We start from the raw sequence: 20,212 nt of genomic DNA, 5'->3' as shown, positions 1-20,212 counted from the left end.
ACTGTTGGTTTGACATTTTACCATACAGAGCGCGCTGCAATGTGTTTCCAATCGGCAGGAGATGTGAAGCCCATGATGGGACGTGCATGCTGCCCTTTGAAATGATGCACCAGTTGGAAAACATAAACAAATGTTTGCCACCAAGCACGTTCAAATCCCGCCTCCCCCTTTCACCGCCCACCCACCCCATGGTCTCCAGAAAGCCACAGCCTCACATGTGACACATTACCAGGGAGGCAGAAAACATGTTTTGGGATTTAAACTATTACAGGCCCTTTCAAACAAGATACATTTCCTAATTGGCTCCTTTCACAACATTTACATATTGCCTTTCTTTTCTCTGGGAGGTGGGTGGTGTTGGTTTGCTGGGTGTCAAGTAGGGGTGTCCCATGGAGGCAAAGTTTAGGAGAAGGAGCCTGGCAGAGAATCACGGCAGGACAGAACCACACGGGGAGAAAAAGAGCGGCCGTGTCGACATATGAAGCAAAACAAACTGTCTGACTTCTAAGCCTTGGCAGACCCTGCTGACGGGTCCCTTGGTTTCTCAGCTTTCCTCCCAGATGCCTTTTAAGCCTTTTATTCTGTTTTTTTACTGGCACTCTTGTTGTTGTTGGTGGTGTGTGTGTGTGTGTGTGTGTGTGTGTGTGTGTGTGTGTTTCATTAATCCCCAGAGGGATACACTCAGAAAGAGAGGGACGGGAGAAAGAGGGATACAAGGCCCAGTTTGAAAGGGGTAGAAGGCTCCTTAAATGTTATGTCCAGACAGCTATATGCTACAGTGGAAGACACACACATGCACGTCCACAATTCTGCCGTAACAATACACATAGCTAAAGTGAAATGATACCGTCATAATGGCCAATTCCTGCCGAACCCAAAATAGCTTCACACTGCACTTTAACAACTCCTCACTTTCGCTGTCAAGTTGAGCAAACACAGACGTCACGACTGTCAGAGGAGTCGTCCCTTTCCCTCTCCCCTGCCCATTTCTGAGACGCTGCTGGTGCTGCAGCAGAGAAACTCAATCTATTGTTTGATGTGGACAGACAGATTGTCTTCCAAAGACTGCCAAATGCTTTGTGTAAACAACCCCTATTTTAACCTTCCCCAAAGTGTGACTTAATAAAGATGAAAACGTGAGGTGTCCGTTTTCCCCCTCGCTGGGGAGCCTGAATGAAAACCACATGCATAAATACAGCCCGGTGCGCGGCGTTAAGTGTGCGCATGAGAGAAGAAACAGTAATCAGATTGGTTTCCTGTGACAAACAATAACATTTATTTTAAACTAGCAGTTTTTTTTCTCAGGCAGAGGCAGTAGCTCCCATGGTAATCAGAGCCAGACTTGTCTTGGCTCCGAGACATAGGGATGTTGCTACCTTTTGTGCTAGTGGAGCTAATGGGGGGTCACATTAGTACTGGTGTAAGACGAGGTGGTACTGCTGTTTAAGAATGGCTTTTATTTGGATGAGAGTTCAGGGGAAAGAGATCATGGATGATTATTTCAAATACAACTAATGGTATATAACTTAGTTGTACTTTACACAGAAGAACGTCCCAGTAAAAGCCCAACAACTTGTTAAGCCTGGCCTGAAGTGGAGCACTCGAATGTGCTTTGGCATCTACATTTTTGTAATTTTGCCTTTTTAAGTTATCGTGGTGTTAACGTAATAAAAAAAGGTCTGGCTATAGATAACATGTTATGATCATTAAGTTATTTTTTTTAAATGAATGAGTCCAAGCCAATCCTAATTTAAAAACTATTACAAAATGAGTTGTTGAAGTTTTATTTCGCACATTCGATATAATGTAGTCTCCACAGTGGAATACAATTAATTTAATTGAATCTCACTTTAAGCATATGAGATTTTGCATCCATGATGTGTGTGTGTAGATAGATAGATAGATAGATAGATAGATAGATAGATAGATAGATCAGAAAATATACTGATTAATATTGATTTCAGCCAGTGACAAGCAGGATATATATAAAAGCTCTTGTGGAAATGTCAAGAATAAAGGGATTTATTATTATGATACTATGTTACTTCTCGGATATCTAAGTACGTATGCTAAACAATCCTTATGAGGATCTACTTTAAATATTTAATTTGGAAGCTTATCTCAGTTTCCCTCCATTTTCATAATGAGTGATAGCTTTGGTGCCCCATGTAGCTCAGCTTAACTGTGATCAAGTGGAGGCTCGTGGGAGCTCTCAGCATGCTTACAGTCCCTTAACATAAGAACACACCGGTGATGATGGATCACGCGGTTTTCATCGCAAACTCATAGGAGTGTCTGCTATCGTCAACTTAAGGGCTTCTGACCTAAGAGCTCCCCCCTGTTGGGGTGATTTTAGTGGGACAAATTTTCCCTCCTACAGGGTCTCTGCCGGCTGCGAGGGGAGCGGCTGCAAGTCTCATCTGCCTCTTATTACGCTCCAAATTTGAGTGTGTGCGCAGGGAAAGTGTTAATGGATAGAAATGCAGTGCGGGGACATGCCGTGCAGAGCTGGTAAAGAGAAACTTCTCCCATAACCTGCTGGACTGCCAGGGTGGCCAGAACTCTCAGTTTATCTCTGCTATTATATCTAGTGTTAGGTTACTTGGCAGAGGATGGAAACTAAGATATTTCTGTGTTATCTATTTACACACATGCACATGTGAGTGTTTCCCTTAGAGACGACTTAAAAACTTTTAGAAATGTACAGTATTTCCCCTCTTACTTTCACTTTTGCGGCCTGCTGATGTGACCTAGAATTACATGCCAAATGCTAATGTTGACTTCAGATAGCCAAGTCACTACCTTTACAGCTTTATAAAGTGGACGTTTGCTGATCATCATCGCCACAAACCCTCAAACGGTACCTGATCCCTAAATACATTTTGTAAATTAACACTGTCCACAAGAAAAATGCAGAGTTGACATTTTAGTTTTGGCTGGTATTGAATATTTTAAAAGACACTCCAACAGGTAAACAACCTATTTTGTATATTCTAAAAAGATAGAAATGCAGTTAAGTCGTAAGAGTGGGCGTTCTATTTTAAAATCCACTAGCTAATTTGATGAGTGGATGAGGAAATTAGTTTCACTCGCTGCTCATAAGTGGGTAAGGATTACCTTGCGAGGGCTGTTAGCGGCGGGCGCAGTGCAGGCAAGCTGTGGCCAGTGTGGAGAAACTCTCATGGCAACAGTTGGGGCCAGACGTTTGATACTGTTGCCTGGCATGACAAGTGCCTTTTCTGAGCCCACAATGGATCATGCATGACTACAACACTTAAATATAGAAGCGCAGGCAGCGAATCTGCAACTGTTCTAGCAGTAGCTGATGGTCGCCCTTGTTGCGAAAATATTGTTGTGATTACTAGCAGGCCTTAATAATTCAAAAAGAAGAGTTATCGTTCAATTCAGCAGCATGTTGACAGTGCGGTCAAATGATTGCGCACATCAAAATCAGTTTGGTCATTAGAAGTTTTCGGTTGTATAATGGCTTCTTTGACTCTGCAGGACTTTTGTCAAGTCTGAGAAAATAACATATTGATGACCATCATGGTTATGGCTTGGATAAAGTTTTTATTTATTTTTGTTTAACAGGGAACCTCAGTTACAAACTAGGGGTGTGTAGTTTGAACGCTTTGGGGCGTTCACCACACAGGGAGGGTGTAATGAAAAGAGGGCATTGAGTTGCATTATGGGAATTGTATGATTCAGATTTCTGGAGCTTAACTCACGTTAGGAAAGCTATCTTGGCCTCTGATGCATCAAATTTCACCGTTCTCAAAAAAAATAAAAAATAAAAAAAATTGGTCTCTTTTAGATCCCCCAACTTTACGGAAGGGCAATGCTAAATCATTTGAGTACCCATTTTAAAGAAAACTTTGACTTTTTTGCTGGAGTTGGAGTCTATACTAAATATGGAGCCAGTGCCAGTAGATGATTAGCTTAGCGTTAAGACCAGAAGCAGGGCCTGGCTGTCCAAAGTTGAGAAAATATGCTCCTCCAAAGCTCAGTAATTAATAAATATCTCTTTGTTTAATCTGTACACAAACATAAATGCTAAATTTGTAGTTTTACTGGAAGTTACATACATAAATATTTCTTGGTGACCAGAGGTCCTGCTTGCGTGTACATCTATTTAGTAAAACCCACTGGTATTTCCACCTACTTCAACAAATCTAATATACAATCACCCTCTTAAAGAGTGCTCAAAGAGCTTAGCGAACTGCACTAACTAGCTAAAGAAACTTAACAACTGTTAAACCTGCTAAACTGCATGATGTAGAGTAAATATCATTGGATAACTCCATCATGCAACTACTGTTTTTCTTTCTTTCTTTTTTTTTACCAACAGCTGTGTCAAAATGCCCCACGTTTACCCTTAAAGACAATCAAACAGCAAATGTTCTGGTATTCAGACAATGGAGTGAAAAATTGAGAACGGAGAGAGGATTAGAAACAGCTTTGAGTGCAAATTGAATTAGCCCTTTTGAAATGACTTGGTAAGAAATGAAATGTCATCCTCGCCCATGCAGGCAGAAATGCAAAACATGTGAATGTGAAGAGCATCTTTTTTTTCCTTCCCTCTCTATTTTTGTATGCTGACTCTTTTTTTATTTTTTTTAATTTTTTTTACTGTACTAAGATGTGTCAGGCATAAATCATCACAGTGAGGATGAGAACCAGCCGCCTGCAGCTCCTCGAGACACTCGGGGACAAACAGGCTCATGCTGTATGGTGAGTCGTACAGCTGGTTTCAAATTGTGTGTCACAGCTTTAACCCTGTTGGCAGTAATTACCTCCTGCAGCGCCGCGGCTCCCACCAACAAAAAAAGACAGTTCACAAACTTGATTAATAATTTAGAAATCATTCATGTAAACCACAATTCCTCTGTGTTTATATATATATATATATATATATATATATATATATATATATATATATATATATATATATATATATATATATCCTTCATTCTTAAAGGTTTGTCCCCAGAAATATACCACGTAATTTATTAGGATTAGTATGTATGATGTTTTTAAATGCTCTAAAATTTGTGGAATGAAGAGAAACTGCATTGAAAAGTGAAATGTTTTCATTCTATATTACAGAGACTGAATGCAACAAATGACCTGACAGTGCAATAATCATTACTTCTTTGCTAAGACACTTAGTAATAATCCACCAGTAAATCTGAAACTCCGACTAAAGGGTGTTTCAGTGAGTTGCAGTGTGTGGACAAAGTGATCGCGTTTCACTGAGGCATGAGCTATTCTGTCACTATTTTTATAGACATACAATCTTAACCTATCTCAACCTGCTGCAGAAGTGCAGCTCCCTGGTGCTGGATTTCAAGCTGATATGCAAGACTCATCGTAGGTAATAATGTGGGGAGACGAGTGGAAGAGGGCTCTGTTTCTCTGCTCCCCTGGCTCCTGCAGTGATGGTGTGGGTTATGACACCGCTGGCTCCAACTGTGGGTACGTTTTTTTTCCACAAGTTGGTTTTGGTGAGAACACACAGACTCGAGTCATAACAGCGTGATCATGTAACAAAAATCTGTGTTTTGTGGTCTTGCTGATGCAACTTAAATTTCAGAAAGAACACCAATGTACACTATATTTAGTTTAATTTGTTATTAGTAGTATTTAGTTCATGTCCTAACATTTGTGAGAAAGCCTTGCCAGATGTGGCCAAAATAATAGTTACATAATATCTGAACACTGATTACCCAATTTGGGCTTGTGATGCCATACAAGTCCTGCTCTATGTGCCGTCAGATATTATACCTTCAATAAGTGAAGACTCTAGTCCTTTGAGACATGACTTGAATATAAATTGTATTCATGCTCCTAACATTGCATAAAATTGGTGATTTGCACTTTGTCTGCTACATTAGTCTTTACTCCTATAAAGACAATTGGACAATAACAATACAGACCCATCACCACGTTTTATTGTTTTGTAACAGTTATTGAGGGTAGATACCACTGTATAGTTTTCTCAAAATGTAAACCAGTTTGCAATGTACTTAAACAACACATTAAATTAGGTGGCTCACAAGAATGGTAAAAGTTGAAGTGGCAGTAGATGAGATATCTTGGCTTTTAGGCCCTCCCAACTACAGTATGGGTCAGGTCTTAAAAACACCGGATTCTACATGTCCAATTACACAACTCAATAATGTCTTTCATTAGACCCTCCCTGCCTCCTAAATGCCCACATTTTTCAAACCCCACACCTCAAGTTTGTGGTGTGGGGACCTCAAATCTCAAACCAAGCCAAGATAAGCCTGATGATATCATCTGGTTTATTCTCTCAGACTCCCTGCAGAGCCTCAGAAGACATTATACAACTGTTTTTACAGGCTGACTAGTTCTCCTCATGACAAGTAAATGTTTTTCAAAGCCTATCATAAAAAAAAACACCTTTATGAAATCCATAATGTACAATTTTTGCGGACTGAAATTTGTGTTCATTCTGAAGCTGTATTTTGGTGGCATTTAGCAGCAATTCTGTAAAAGTCAACTATCCCTCTTGGTTCACTGTGACATTTGACCACTGATCCTTTTTCGTTGATGAAGTCTGAATCTTTTTGTCCTGCCACTACCTCTTGCTGCAGCTTATTCTTCTGCAGTTTTTCTGGGAATAACCCTGCAATTTTTTTGTGACATTTTTGGTTATCTCCGTAGTCTTTTGTTGTTTTATTTAAATAACGATAATAAGGTGGTGACCTCTTTACCTCTTTCACATTACTAATGGGCATATGGTTGGCCTTTGTAACAGTCCCTGCAAACTAGAAGTTCTTGTTTATGTGCTGTTTCCATTATTTTGTCCATCCCATACCAATGTAGTTTGACAACTAAATATTCCGTTATGAGTTTGTGTTTATGATAGAGGTTTAAAATGTAAGGCAGCTAACAGGACGCCACTAACTGTCACTTCCCTAAATCGGTATCTGGAGCGTGCTCAGTGTGGGTGGGGGGGCAATTTACTACTGATAAAAGGCACATGCTGTACAGTGATGATTGGTCTGAAACTAGGTTATCCATCACCGGCCGTCCTCAGTCCACGGGCCCCTGGCCAATACCACATCCATTATCGGGTTAGGGGGATACAAAAGGGAAAATAAAAGGGCTTTTTACCAACAGGAGACTACATTAAAAACTTATGGACAGATGTGAGAGTCTGGCAGACCTACTATAGTCGTCAGTCTAAAAAAGGACACAAAGTCAGGAATGTCTTTTTGCAAATTATAAAATAGTATATAGGGATGATTAATTAAAGCTGACTTCTAGAGTCCTGGCTGGCTTTTAACAAGACTATACAAAACTTTACCCTTTGAAAATGTTACCTGGATTAATTTACTTGATATTATAATGTAAAATCTAAGTAAATCTAAGTGTTTAGACTCCAATTGTTGTATATGCTGTTTAAATATGGATATGAATATAACATATTTTATAAGGAAAGGGAAACCCATGCATAGTACTGGAAACTGCAGTGTAAAGAAAACCTATTTTCCTCTGCAACACGAGGCAGAAGAGAAGAAAAATCCCACCGAGACTTGGCCAAAAGTGCTTTTTCATATTGTAAATTAAGGACCGACTGTGGCTTTCAAAGCAAACCATTATGATAGTTAACGTAGAACCACTTAAAAGGCCAGCTGCGGGAGTGACGTGAATAATAGTGTTTAATTTGTCTAATCTTAGCAGGAGCAGTGGGTGGCTGGGGTGGGGGGTTCGCTGGTACTCTGCTGGCACTTGAAGAGAGCTGCTTCCACCACAATGTGGTGCAAATGCCCTAAATTGCCGTTTGGCTGTGTTGCTGTTGTTTTTTTGTGCTGTTACCCTTTCATTTGTAGTTTTTCTGTTGTTAACATGTGTGCACAAAAGACATACATGGTGGGACTACTGTGGAAAAGTTAGTGCAGGATGAAGTTTGGCACGTGCCAAGAATAGCTGATTGAAGAGATGATGTTTCTTTTTCAAGGCCACTGTAATTTGCCCAGGCGCTGTAAAAGCCCTATAAATGAATCATTTAAGAACTTCGATGTAGTTTGGAAAGTATTTACAAGGGCAAGTTCTCGGGACCCTTTTTTTGCAGCACTAGAGACATTCACTTGGCCACATGATAACGCTACATGTTACTGTATGGTGAGCCTTATTTAAAATGTCAATAAAATGGTCTCCTTTTGGAAGCAGGTTTGAATGTGGCCGCTCACAGTATGAGTGGTTTAAAAGTACAAAATAATGCAGATATCAACAGTTTTGCGAGTATTCATCATCCAAGGGCTGTGGTTTATGCTGAGCTATATTTCCTTTTATTTTATTTTCCTAACTGAATTCAGTGGGGCTGTCTCTTGTATTGCAACAGCCAGCACTAGTTTGGCAGTGGAAAATTCACTGCTGATTTTTATACTGCTTGTTTTCAATTTGACACAGTTTTACTTTCCTGTCAGAGAGGATCCTGGAGCCGAGACATCTCCTGCGACTCTCCTACCCGCCGTGCTCGGTGTTGGTTTGCGTTGGAAGAGGAGATGTTGTTCTACGCTAGAAGCAGCTAGATAGTCTTATTCTATTTATTGTTATAATCCCTCAGCACACATTATAATTATGTGACAGAGCTAATACTTAGTGCGCTGAAACGTAAACTTGTGTGACATCAAATACATGTATAAGATTTCAGACGGCTTCAAGAAAAAGGAAGAAATGTCTTTAAGTGTTAAATTATAAACACTAATGCCCTTTGCAGCTGTAACAAAAACAAATCATGGTCATGAACGCCCAATATAAAGAGAAGAAGGCATGTACTGTGGGGGCAAACTGCGCGTGTGTGTGTGTGTGTGTTTGTGTGTGGATCTCACCTAAATTAAACCATGTGGTCACCAAAAGTCCCTCACCACCCTCCCACCCCCCCACCTCAATCTCCTCGTCCCTTCAACCCAGGCCTCTCATTGACCTTCCAGGCGCTCATTGTCCCAAAGTGAGACTTGATTACTGGCCTAAGCCCTGTGAAGGTTCGCCTCAGTGGCCACAGCTGATCTTTTATACTAATTTCGGATTAATGCGGGGTCTGCAACACTGCGTAAACACAGCCACTGAGAAGGCCCCTGCCACACAGAGCTAAACATTAATCCTCCTTAATGCTGAGAGTCAACTTCCAGTCCTTATCAGAATTTGTCTTAATCTCTGCCTAGGCTGTACAAAACTCCACTGCTCAATAAGTAAAATGTACACTACCAAACAACAAATGAGCCAATGAGCCGTGCTGGAATAGAGGAAGAAAAAAAAAGTGTGCATTGGAATGGCAAAGAATAAAAATGAAGCAAGGGTCTTACCTTCGAGATCTTTAAAACAGTCCTCCTGGTTTACAGATTTTATATTAAGATGTAATGAAGACAAAAGAAGGACAGCAAAGGCTACGCTTTTCCCCTCATAATCGGAACCATTTACACGTTCATCTTTAGCTTTGCTGTGTGCAAATTCCTCCCTCGATTTCAGCCGCTGCCACAAGCATTTCAGCAAGTTTCCCTACTCCCTGTCTCTCTTTCTTATTTTTCTCTCTCATGCCGTTACGAATCCACTGATGTGTGGGTTTTGACCATGTGGGTCCTAGTCCCTGTCTAGTCTAGCGCCCTTCCCTAGACTGCGTGTGCTTGTCTGTAATTTTCTCAATACGAGATATGTGATATATTATTTCAGCGAATATCTAGGCTTGGTTCAGCAACGTTTCAAATGCTTTGATTTATGACTGGATGTTTTTGTATCATAACCACTGGTATATTTGTAGTATATTAAAGTACAATACTTTTCTTAAAATACTCAAGGACACTTTCTCTTTTCGTGAAGTAAACTTCTGGGTGAAAACTATGTTCCCATATTGTTTTCTTCTGCCAAACATAAACCATGTCCATTCTTTACGCTGTGTTAAATGTTAGGTCATTAACAATAACTTAATTTAATCTTGTGATACCAAAAGAAGAGAATTTTTACCTGCCATTTTTCACACTTTCTTTCACTATAATTCTTCATCAGAGTACATACATAAATACATACATACATACATACATACATACATACATACATACATACATACATACATACATACATACATACAAGGGCCTTAACAGACCTGGTGTTTACTTTTCACTTTCACACGCCACAGCCACTTTACTTTGCAAAACAGAAATTATCCCATTCTGAGGTTTTGGAAAGAGCTTTTAATTTAACGCTTGCATTTGGCAAGAATCCTCATCACTCTGAAAATTCATCACTCTGAATTTTTTATTTTCTTCTACATGAAGAGTCATTTCGCTGCCCTGTAATTATGCTGGTGAAGAGATCAATGAGCTGGGAGGATTTTCCTCCAAACCCGGGTCAATAACTTTTGTATTCTTGAGAAGGTTCTGCGCTGCCTCTAGCCACTCTACATTATTCAATTTTCACTGAGGTTAGCGCTAGTCTGTTATGAGCTGTGAACTGACCACAAATGTACTGACTAGTCCGTCCCAAAGTACATCCCTTAGCCCTCTTCCCATCCTTTCTCAACTACTCTTCTCAAGTCTATGGGAAAGGGCAAAAAAAGATGGCAAGAGCTTTAAAACGGAAAAATCCTTTAATGCAATTCCTACCTTATCTAAAACACCTACATATCTGTCTCCAGTCTGCGGCCTTTGAAAGGATATTTCAGGCCTGGGATTGAGGGGGGGGGGGACTCCCTTTAGAAGCAGAGCTAGGGATGAGTTATAGGCATCTAAGAGGCTGGAAATCTCTGGGGCCTGACCATGGCTTTAGCATACAGCTCCAACCACGGCCAGGGTCTAGAGCAGAGCCCGGCTCTCGTCAAAGGAGGAAATATAGAGCAGCATGAGAAGGCTGCGCTGATATCAAGAATTAAGAAGGCCAGGTTTTGGTTTCATGGTGGTTTTTTTTTTCTTTTTCTTTTTTATTCACACGTTCCACTGAAGTGCAGCCGATGATCAGCCCAAGTTATTATGCTATAATTTTTCTGCCACTCCGACACAACAGGAAATAATTGGCTACAGGTTAAATTTAGGTGTGATGATTCAACTTTTTAATTTAACAAAAACTAGATTACTCTTACAGACATCCTTAGGAGATAGCTCAATGACCCAGAAGACTCAGTGATGAAGATATTGTCGGCATTAAAGATCTCTTCCCCAGACATGTTTTAAGACATGAAAACACTCTTCGTTGAGTAATAATTTGTGTTACAAAATTCTTAAAATAACATCTACTCCTCCTCCTTCATTGGAAAATCCTGAATCTACAAATGCACAAATATGTTTTGCTTATGAAGTCCAACTGCTGGACACTGTGTCTCCTACTTTACGGAAAAGCTAATTTTCAATGACGTCCAACTGTGTAAGTCAAATGCTAGACCACGACTGGCTTCCAAAACTATATTTAGTTGTGATGTCCCAAAATCCCGATCGTACCCATGAGTGTTAAACTGAGATTTAAGGCGAGTACAGAGAAACTTGTTCCTGTTCAGCAGATGAATGTGAAAACAGTCTTCTACTGTCATTCTGTGCACGTACATCGTTCTGTACAGTGACACAAATATCCGAGCACATGTTTTTGTGGAAGGGGACTTTAAAGTTCTCTTTGAGTGTGAGTTTATTTGACCATCTACCAGGTGAACGTCCACGCTATTATCAGCACTGGTGATATTATTTGCATTTTAAAATGTGCTCATTTTGCTAAATTTCAGGACACCACATGCTCGAGAGTGTAGTATACAGTATGTGCACTAGACTGTATGTTGCGGGCTTTGAGGGTTAAGATGTGCTGTCCTGCCCAGTGTCTCAGTTGCCTTTGCCCCTCTATTAGTCTGGCTTTAACACACTGCTTTGGTCAGAGCCAGTAAATTTTCCAGCAGAGGATAAAGTTCAAGAAGATAAAATCAAACAGATGTCAGTGTGAGGGTGAGTCTTCGTGACCCATAAAAGTGTTCTCATCAAAGCGCTGAATCATTTGTTTTGAGTTATTACATTGTTATCAAAAGGGACGGCAGCGGCCTGTTTGAGCAGGAATCTGATCTGTTTGTCTAAAAACACGAGCAGAGATAGTCCAGCCCAGAGGAACCATGGGAAAAAAAGAGTGACGGCTGACAGGCAAAGGCAGCTGGGGATGGGTTTGATTGACAGCCATCAGCTATCTTTGGACTTTGTGTTTACTTTTGTTTAGTGGAGTCCAGTGTTGACTGTCTGGCACCTCGCTCTGCGCGCCACGTTTCTTGTAAACTTTACCTCCTAAATAACTAAATAAGTAGGAAGACAATTTCAAGAGAGATGTTGTGTCGTGAATATTTTTCTATTAACGACACTCCAACACCACGCACGTTTCTTCCTCTGTTGTAAATTTGATAACTAATGAAATTTGTGATAAGATCAAAAGCAAAGTAAGATTCTGGACAGACAAGTTCAATACATTTTGATTATTTCTGAATCATTTGGCACACATTGGACTTATTTAGTCTTACACGAGAGGAAGATCATTCCACTCAGGGTCATACGTTCATGCAAAGTTCATGTTAAGGTTACATTTTTGCCCTATCTCTTAAATCTTGTTTCAACTCATGAGTGAGGTTAAGTCCTAGACAATAAAATGTTGCTTTTATAAAAAAAAAGTCTGCCCATGATACCTTGTGATGTATAGGTAATAAAAGCAATAAATATAAAACATCTGACCAAATATACACAAACTATTTTCATCTGTTGTTGTAATTCAGGCCCACAAGAATTTACACCATGAAAAAGTTAGTGTTGTCTTTTGAAGGGCCCAAAAACAAACTGGATTTCAAAGTGTCTGCGGCATAGGAAATTCGAGGTCAGCCATGAGAGGGGGGCGGGGGGGTAAACTAACTTTTGGTGTTTACACACTTTACCCATGTGAACTTAAGCTGGCTGAAGCACGCAATTTCAGTTAGTACTGTAACTTATATGACATGCAACTGTGCAATACTTGACTTTACTGAGGTTATGTTGATAATCTGGCAATAACGACAACGTTTTTTGTAACAACTCCAGTAACACATTAATGGCTTGTTTAAGCTGTTTTTCCTTTATTTGAACGTCTGTATTCATGAAATTTTACAGTACTTTAGAAAAAGTAGAACAAAAAAAACATTGTTACATACACATTTCCCATGGATTTTGAAAAGCCATAATATTTCTACATTTCGCAAGTTACACTGTTAGACACTGCTTTACAAGTTTCTGGTGGCGGTGGCACAGAGTTAAAGTGTCTCCTGCAATATCTTGCTCTCACAATGAACCATGAGGGCCTAGCTGGTTGGGATCACAGGAAGACGTTTGATAAGCAGGCCTTCAGAGTGCTTCTGCTCCCAGCAGGCTATTCTCACTTTCGCAGTGTGGGGGCGGCATGCCAGTAGCCAGATTACTCACCCCAGCAGTCAATACAGTCTCTGCAGCTTTCTCTTACTCTACACTGAGGTTAGTAGAAGCTCATACCTTATGGTCCGAAAGGCCGGTCTCCAAATAGCAAAAGCCAAATATAGTGATCTTTTAAATGCTATAGCACAATGCATAGATGCACTTTGCTTTTTTTCGGCATTTTAGGTCTTTATTGGATACGACAGCTTAGACAAGAAAGGGGAGAGAGAGGGGGGGCAATGACATGCAGCACAGGGCGGTAGGTCAGAACCGAACCCACGGCCACTGCGTTGAGGACTGAGCCTTTGTATATGGGCATGCGCACTACCAGGTGAGCTACCCAGACACCCAAGATGCCCTTTCCTTTTCCTGGGTTCAGATTACTGCAGGGCAACTTAGGTCTAAAAATGGAGCACAATACATTTTAATAAGAAAGATCTACAATTAGCTTGTCATAATTTCTCAGTTTCCACCAGACAAAAAGAGCTGTTTGAGAAAACCTGCAGAGGATGATATATTTTTCAAAAGTTACTATTACAAAAACTAGAATGTTTGACCAACATACAACAAAGCTCTTGCAAATATGATAGCAGCTAAACAATCTGTCTCTCTGTGGAAGTTTAGTCAACTTGCCCCCAGAGCTAAAAACGATAGACCTTTTTCACGGCAGACATTTTGACTTGTCATAATAGGAAAAGCAGAACTGAAATTGATAACCTTAATGATGGCTCAATTCCATCAAGTGTCCCAGTAAGCTATTTCAGTGAGTCAGCATGCACAATACCAGGACCTCTCCTAAGTGGAATGCAGCCATCATTAATGGTTTTTGAATACACCTGTACTTTTCCTACTATGACATGTCAACATGTCTGCCGTGAAAAAGGTCTATAGTGTGACCTTAAGATAATATTCTGCTTGATACAAAATACAGTGAAAGCTAAGCTAGAGTAAACATGTATAGTTAGTTTTACATATTGAGTAAAGTGTCCTCTAGTAAACACTTTTCAACATTATATCCGCTAGCTGTACAACCTCATTCTGTCCCCAGCCATTCGAACACATGCATATGCTTGGAATAATAACACAAAAAACAGGTTTGTCTTCATGCCATTGTGTCTTAATTTGTAAGAAGCATGTCACTATGGGCACAGTTTTCACATATAACCACTGCCACCGCAGCCATAGCTGTCATTGAAACTATTCTCCATGGAGACTTCATGCGTAGTTATCTGTGATGGCAATGCAACGTAGTACATTGGCTGCGCCAAAAGACGGAAATAAATATTTTAAATACCTGAATATAATTGACCCGGAATTGACAACTGCACACAGCATAATCATGATTAACAATCAGTGTTTGAATCAAGCCTTTAACATTGGTTGGGTGTCCTGGTGCACCTTGGTATGACACCTCAGTTGAATTACCTTAGGTGGAATTTTAAGAAAGACTCATGACACCAGAAGATCAGCGAAAAAAAAAGCAGGTGAATTACTAGTTAAAAATAGTGTGTAGTTTCTGTCTCCCCCATGAGGAATTCTAAGTAATGACAACAACACTGTCGGCGCATCTACATGATACAAGTCTTCTGTGATCGCCCAAGCGCCCTCACCACTCCTCCACGCAGTTGCTAGTAGCCACGGAGGACACGGAGGATTAACAAAAAAAAAGATGGACTCTTCAGAAAAGGTAATTATCTTCACTCAAGCTTCTGCGTGGGAAAGTCACACCAACACAATCTTCTGAACATAGCCATACTGAGAAATACAGAGAGAGTTGTGTGGAGCTGATAGTCTTAATTAGCTTCGTAGCAACTCATTTGGCAACGGCTTGAATGTAACGGACGTTCAATAATATCAAAAGGTTTCGCACGTAAGCTTTAAGGTAGTAAACGCAAGAGAAATGCCCGCATTTGGCAGCTGAAATCAGCCATCAAAGAGTCATCAACGTACGATTCTGCAGCAGTAAAACTGAAACTGTCTAAGGAAGTTCCCTGATGTGATCGCAGTAAAATGTAAGTCAACAACAGACAAGGCATGCTCACCAATCTTTTCCCTAGATAATTAAAGTTTTTAAGAAAGTTCAAGTGTAAATCAGAATACTCCAACTCCAGCAGAGGTACGCTCGTATGCTGATTTGATATTTCACATTGACATTTAACAATAATCACCGATTCTCTGCAGAGAGACGAGCCGTCAACAGCAGCAAACCTCATCTGCCGGAGGCGACGCAGGCTCGTAATGAATTGCGGAGGTTTGCTTCTGGACCCCCTCCATCCCTCAGTTATTGATACAGTAGGGTGGGAAGATAGCTCTATTTTCTGCATAGATGAATGATGAGTGCGGCACCGTTTACATACTGTATTTTCCAGTGTTTGCCCTGAGGAAGGGAGCCTTGGTGGAATTTGTATTGACTCTACAAATGTTTAATGAGCAAGCAGCAACAGCAGCTGGTTGCACCCCACTGATGAAATGATGACACAAGACATGTGTGTTCCTGTGCACAGCAGTGACTGGGCATGTGTAGCACACAGTACAGTGGTTGTATCGGTAAATATAATGCAATTCCTTTTTCTTTCTAATTTCTTTCGAGTTCACAGATAATGTGAAAACTTTGTCAAACCACTTTTTACTTTAACATTAAATTACATTCATGTTTACTGAGACAGTTGAGACAATTAAAGAGTTTCATTCCGAAACTATACATCATCTTAAAATGGGCAAAAAATAAGCTTTGCAAAAATAACTTGCTACAATTAAACCAAATTCTTAATAGGTATTAGATTTTAGAAATTTTGGAAATTGAATGATAAAAAAGTTGATTTTTTTTTCTCTCCATTAAATTGTAATTTAATTAATAAGGATATACATGTGCAAATAGACAATTAAATATGCATAAATTGCATTTGTAAGATATAGATGGATTTTGAACCCCATATAAGTCCATGGCTCCAGAATTGTAAAACAGAAGAAACACTGGCACCAGGCATCGTGTCGATCTTTAAGAGAGCGTGGGCAGCCACAGTCCACAAAGCTAACCCTGTCATCTGGCAGCAGATTTGCAAGAGAGATAAACTGAGATCCTGCAGGGGATCAAACCCAGCCTCTATCTCTAACAGAGGATTTAGCCAGCAGAGACTAAAGGGGCTAGAGCAGAATTACTCTGTATGGAGCCTGAATGAGTCGTCGCATTTACCCTGCAAGTTGGTTGTTTTTGCGCCTGGATAGTATTTAGCAGGATAATACAAAAAGATGAAAATGCACTTTTATCCAGTGTTACAGTTTGACATGCAGGTCTATTTGGAGGGGAGGTATAACTATAGCAACAGCACTTTAGATACAAAAGCATGAACTGAGTAATGGATAGTAAATTTACCCTACTTACATATCTCAGTTGGTTCCTGTTTGAATGCTGACTCAGTGTACCTCCTGCTGTTGTTACTGTGGTTAATATAATGTATGTACCAAAAAATCTACGGTTATGGACATTCAGCCCAGGAGGACTTCAACAGTGTAAGGAATGACCACCAGGAAGTGACCCTAACATGATGTCTAAATGGGGGTAGCCATTTTAATCATAATTATGACATATTTCTGTCCTTCTTTTCTGTTTTATCATTTGCATTATAAATCAATGTTAGGAGTAACACAATACTTAGTGACAAGTTACTCTATACACATCATTCTTCTTACTAAAGTAGTGTAATCCATTACTAAAGGAGTGTAATTCATTACTGCCTAAACAATTTGTCTCAATATTCTTTTACAGTTATTGAACCAGTGAAAGTGTAGAAATCATAGACTACGAGCTTCCATTAAGTAAGGACGCACATAATGTTAAATTGACTTTAAGGCAAGAGGAAGAATATTGTGAGCTGTTAGCTCAGTTTAAAAACACCATTGTCGAGTCAGTTGTTAAAATGTTTGCTTATTATAGCTCTGGGACATTACTTAAAAAAAATAGAAAATCATAGAACATAGAAATCACCTAAAAAACTGAATTGGTAATGAAATGATTTGCTCTGAAAGTTTTGAGAATGCTTTAGATTTAGAAAACCTTGGCACTTAGCAATTCAAGTTTCTGAGTATGGCTTTACATTTTTTTTTCTATTTTTTAGGAATGTTAGCAGACAGTACTGTATTATACTGTATGTATATACTATAATAAAATTTTGTATGGGTGCAGGATTTTACAAGACTACTAAATTAATTTACAGGGGATTGTGTTCTGTAAATCTTTCCATGACCTTTTTTTAGAGAACACCCAGCAGCACTATCAGATTTGGTTCTGGTTAAAACCCCATGGGTTTTATTAGGCCCATACTTAATACTATTAATAGGCATATAGATGATGGCTGTGGAGTCGGGTGGTGCAGAGTCAGCTGGATATTTTATTCTGTTGACCAACCAAAGCAGAAGCCAATCAAGGCAGAGATAATTTCCATACTACATAATATTCCATGACGTTTTGTCATAAATAAATAATAATAATAATACAAAAATGTATAATAATATAAATAATAAATGTCATGACTGAGGTACCAAAAACATGTCAATATTTACAAAAAATCTTTACAATCTTTACAGTGCCATGAGTGAAGGATTGGAAATCTAATGTATGTGCGTCTTAACAAATTAATTATTTTCGTGCTCCATCACCTTATATTTTATTATTGATTTATTATTCATGAATCAAAAGACCACCAGAATGGTGAAAGGTTGACTGCTGCTGAACCCACTCAGAATTGACATTGCAGTGTCCAGGTATTTGCAGCTTTCAGCACTTAAGAACCATCAGTTCTCACCAACACCCCCATTAACAATGGCCAAACGTCCCCAGCCCATTACGCTCACAAGAGTGGCATACAGCAGCAAAACACTCCCCCACCTTTGTAGAAAATGGTGGTATGCTATGGGTTTTACATCTGGCAGTGGTACTTAGCTTGGTTGTGGATTCCGCGGTTGGTAAGCCAGTCAGGGATTATGTCCTTGTCACTGCAATGGTGAATTCTACCAGTTGGTTTGGGGGCCTGACCATGGGTGATGGGATCTGGGGTTAGCATGTTACACCCTCTTAATAAATCTCCTCACTGGCAGGAAAAAAAGAAGCGGCTGGCGACACCATGCCCACTCATTTTGTAAATCAAGACACAGAGGACATGCTATACACTGCATGGCATGTGAGGTGTGCATCACTTTTCTGTATTAAGGCCAGGCTTCAGCCAGGATGAGATTACAAAGTACCCATTATCATACATTATCAGTGGGTTTTTATAGTGGCTAGAAACAATCCACCATCAGATTGACTCCTTCTGTGCACTTTGAAAGCTGTGTTCTCCCCACACCATGATACACTGGCAGTTTGGTAATGGAGGAACGGCCTTGCAGTCGACAGCAGATGAGAAAGGGGAACCCAATGGGATAGCTAATGCTGCTCTCAGTCTCTGGTGGATCCGTAAGAAGGCAATTCCCTGACATGTAAGCCATATATGTGATAATATTAAGGTTATGTTGTTTTGAGTTTGTTTTGTGGTCTTTGTTGCCCTTTGTGGTTAAAAATTGCTGGCCTCTGATTTTACTTTGGTATTTAAGGTTGTTTTTGTTTTTTTCCTGCAGCAACATACAGGATTATGTTTTATTACAGTAATTAGTGTGAGGAACAGATTGTTACCTCCCATTTATGGCCCAATTTAACCAAGCTGCATTACTTCTTTTTTTGGATGACTTTTTTGTTAATAATTACATCCACATCAGTACTGTAAATAAGCACAAAATAAACAGTAAATATTTTGGTATTCAAAGAATTTAAATACGTTTTTGACAATTGTTGGGAAATTTCATGGAGAAAAAGTAAATAAGCTCATTTGAAAACTGTTTAATAAAAAGTCATGCTTAATATATCATAGAATCTCATCAAAGCAACAAATAAGTGCATTATATATTTTTGTATTTATCTACCTATTTATCTGTTCATATATATATTGCTGCAGTCCATTTTCTAGTGCAGAGCAGTACTTAATAGGATGATGAAGACCAAGAAAATAAATTAATAAAAGGCCAATTTGTTCCATTTGTCAAATATATTCCTATTTGAATCATTAGGAGAAATAAAAGGAATAGATGCACATAAATTGGAGAAATTAGTATTCTGGACCGTCTGTGTACATTGGAGGTCAGAGTTGCAGTGCAAACTATTAGCCCACTCCCCAACCCCTGTTGCACGGTCCTACTTCTTATTACTACAATGGTGGTTTCACCTTTTCAGTTTAATCATTCCAGTAGATATTAAACTCTCCCGGCAGGCTGGGGGCTATATAGTGTAGGGATTTACTGAGGGATTTGCGTCCTCCTTTCTGCTAGTTCAAATCTCTGTGTCTTCTCAGATCAAATTATCATAACCATCATCGGGCACGACTCCACCATGAAAACACAGTGCAGGAAAAACGGCGTCAGCGATTCCATGTGCCCCCTCTCTCAGAAATATGAAATATGGTTATTGTGCACTGCTATGCAGTAGAATTGGAGTGTTATCCCATGGTACCAGAGCCATTGTGGAAAACACGAGTTATTGTCAAATAGCTGTGTGATTGACATAAAAAAACTCTCCTTTTAGAGTAGTACGTTTATTATATTTCTGTGCCACATTAAATCACATTTAGCCTCAATAGAAGACATATATTCTGCCCTACAAAGGCAAAAGACTTTAACTCGCTAGAGCAGAGATCTTCAGTAGGGGGTCCGGGTCCTCAGAGTCAATGCAGGGGGGGTATCCAAATTATTACGTTTTTTTCTAAAATTAA

At 39.6% G+C, this 20,212-nt stretch overlaps 1 protein-coding gene and 1 long non-coding RNA gene across 3 annotated transcripts in view; one reads left to right on the top strand and one right to left on the bottom strand.

Moving 5' to 3' along the window:
- The window catches only part of pitx2 (paired-like homeodomain 2), a 63,211-nt gene extending 53,598 nt beyond the window's left edge, over nucleotides 1–9,613 (bottom strand). The window contains exon 1 of the mRNA XM_039814269.1: nucleotides 9,336–9,613. The gene's annotated coding sequence lies outside the window, so the exon portion shown is untranslated. The remainder of the gene's footprint in view (nucleotides 1–9,335) is intronic.
- LOC120567321 overlaps nucleotides 1–20,212 on the top strand; it is a 197,077-nt gene that overhangs the window by 71,963 nt on the left and 104,902 nt on the right. The gene's annotated exons all lie outside the window — the stretch shown is intronic.

This window comes from Perca fluviatilis, chromosome 10 (genome assembly GCF_010015445.1).
Source record: "Perca fluviatilis chromosome 10, GENO_Pfluv_1.0, whole genome shotgun sequence".
Taxonomy (NCBI): Eukaryota; Metazoa; Chordata; class Actinopteri; order Perciformes; family Percidae; genus Perca; species Perca fluviatilis.
Note: the sequence above shows the minus strand (reverse complement) of the source record. Positions and strands in the feature narration are given on the sequence as shown.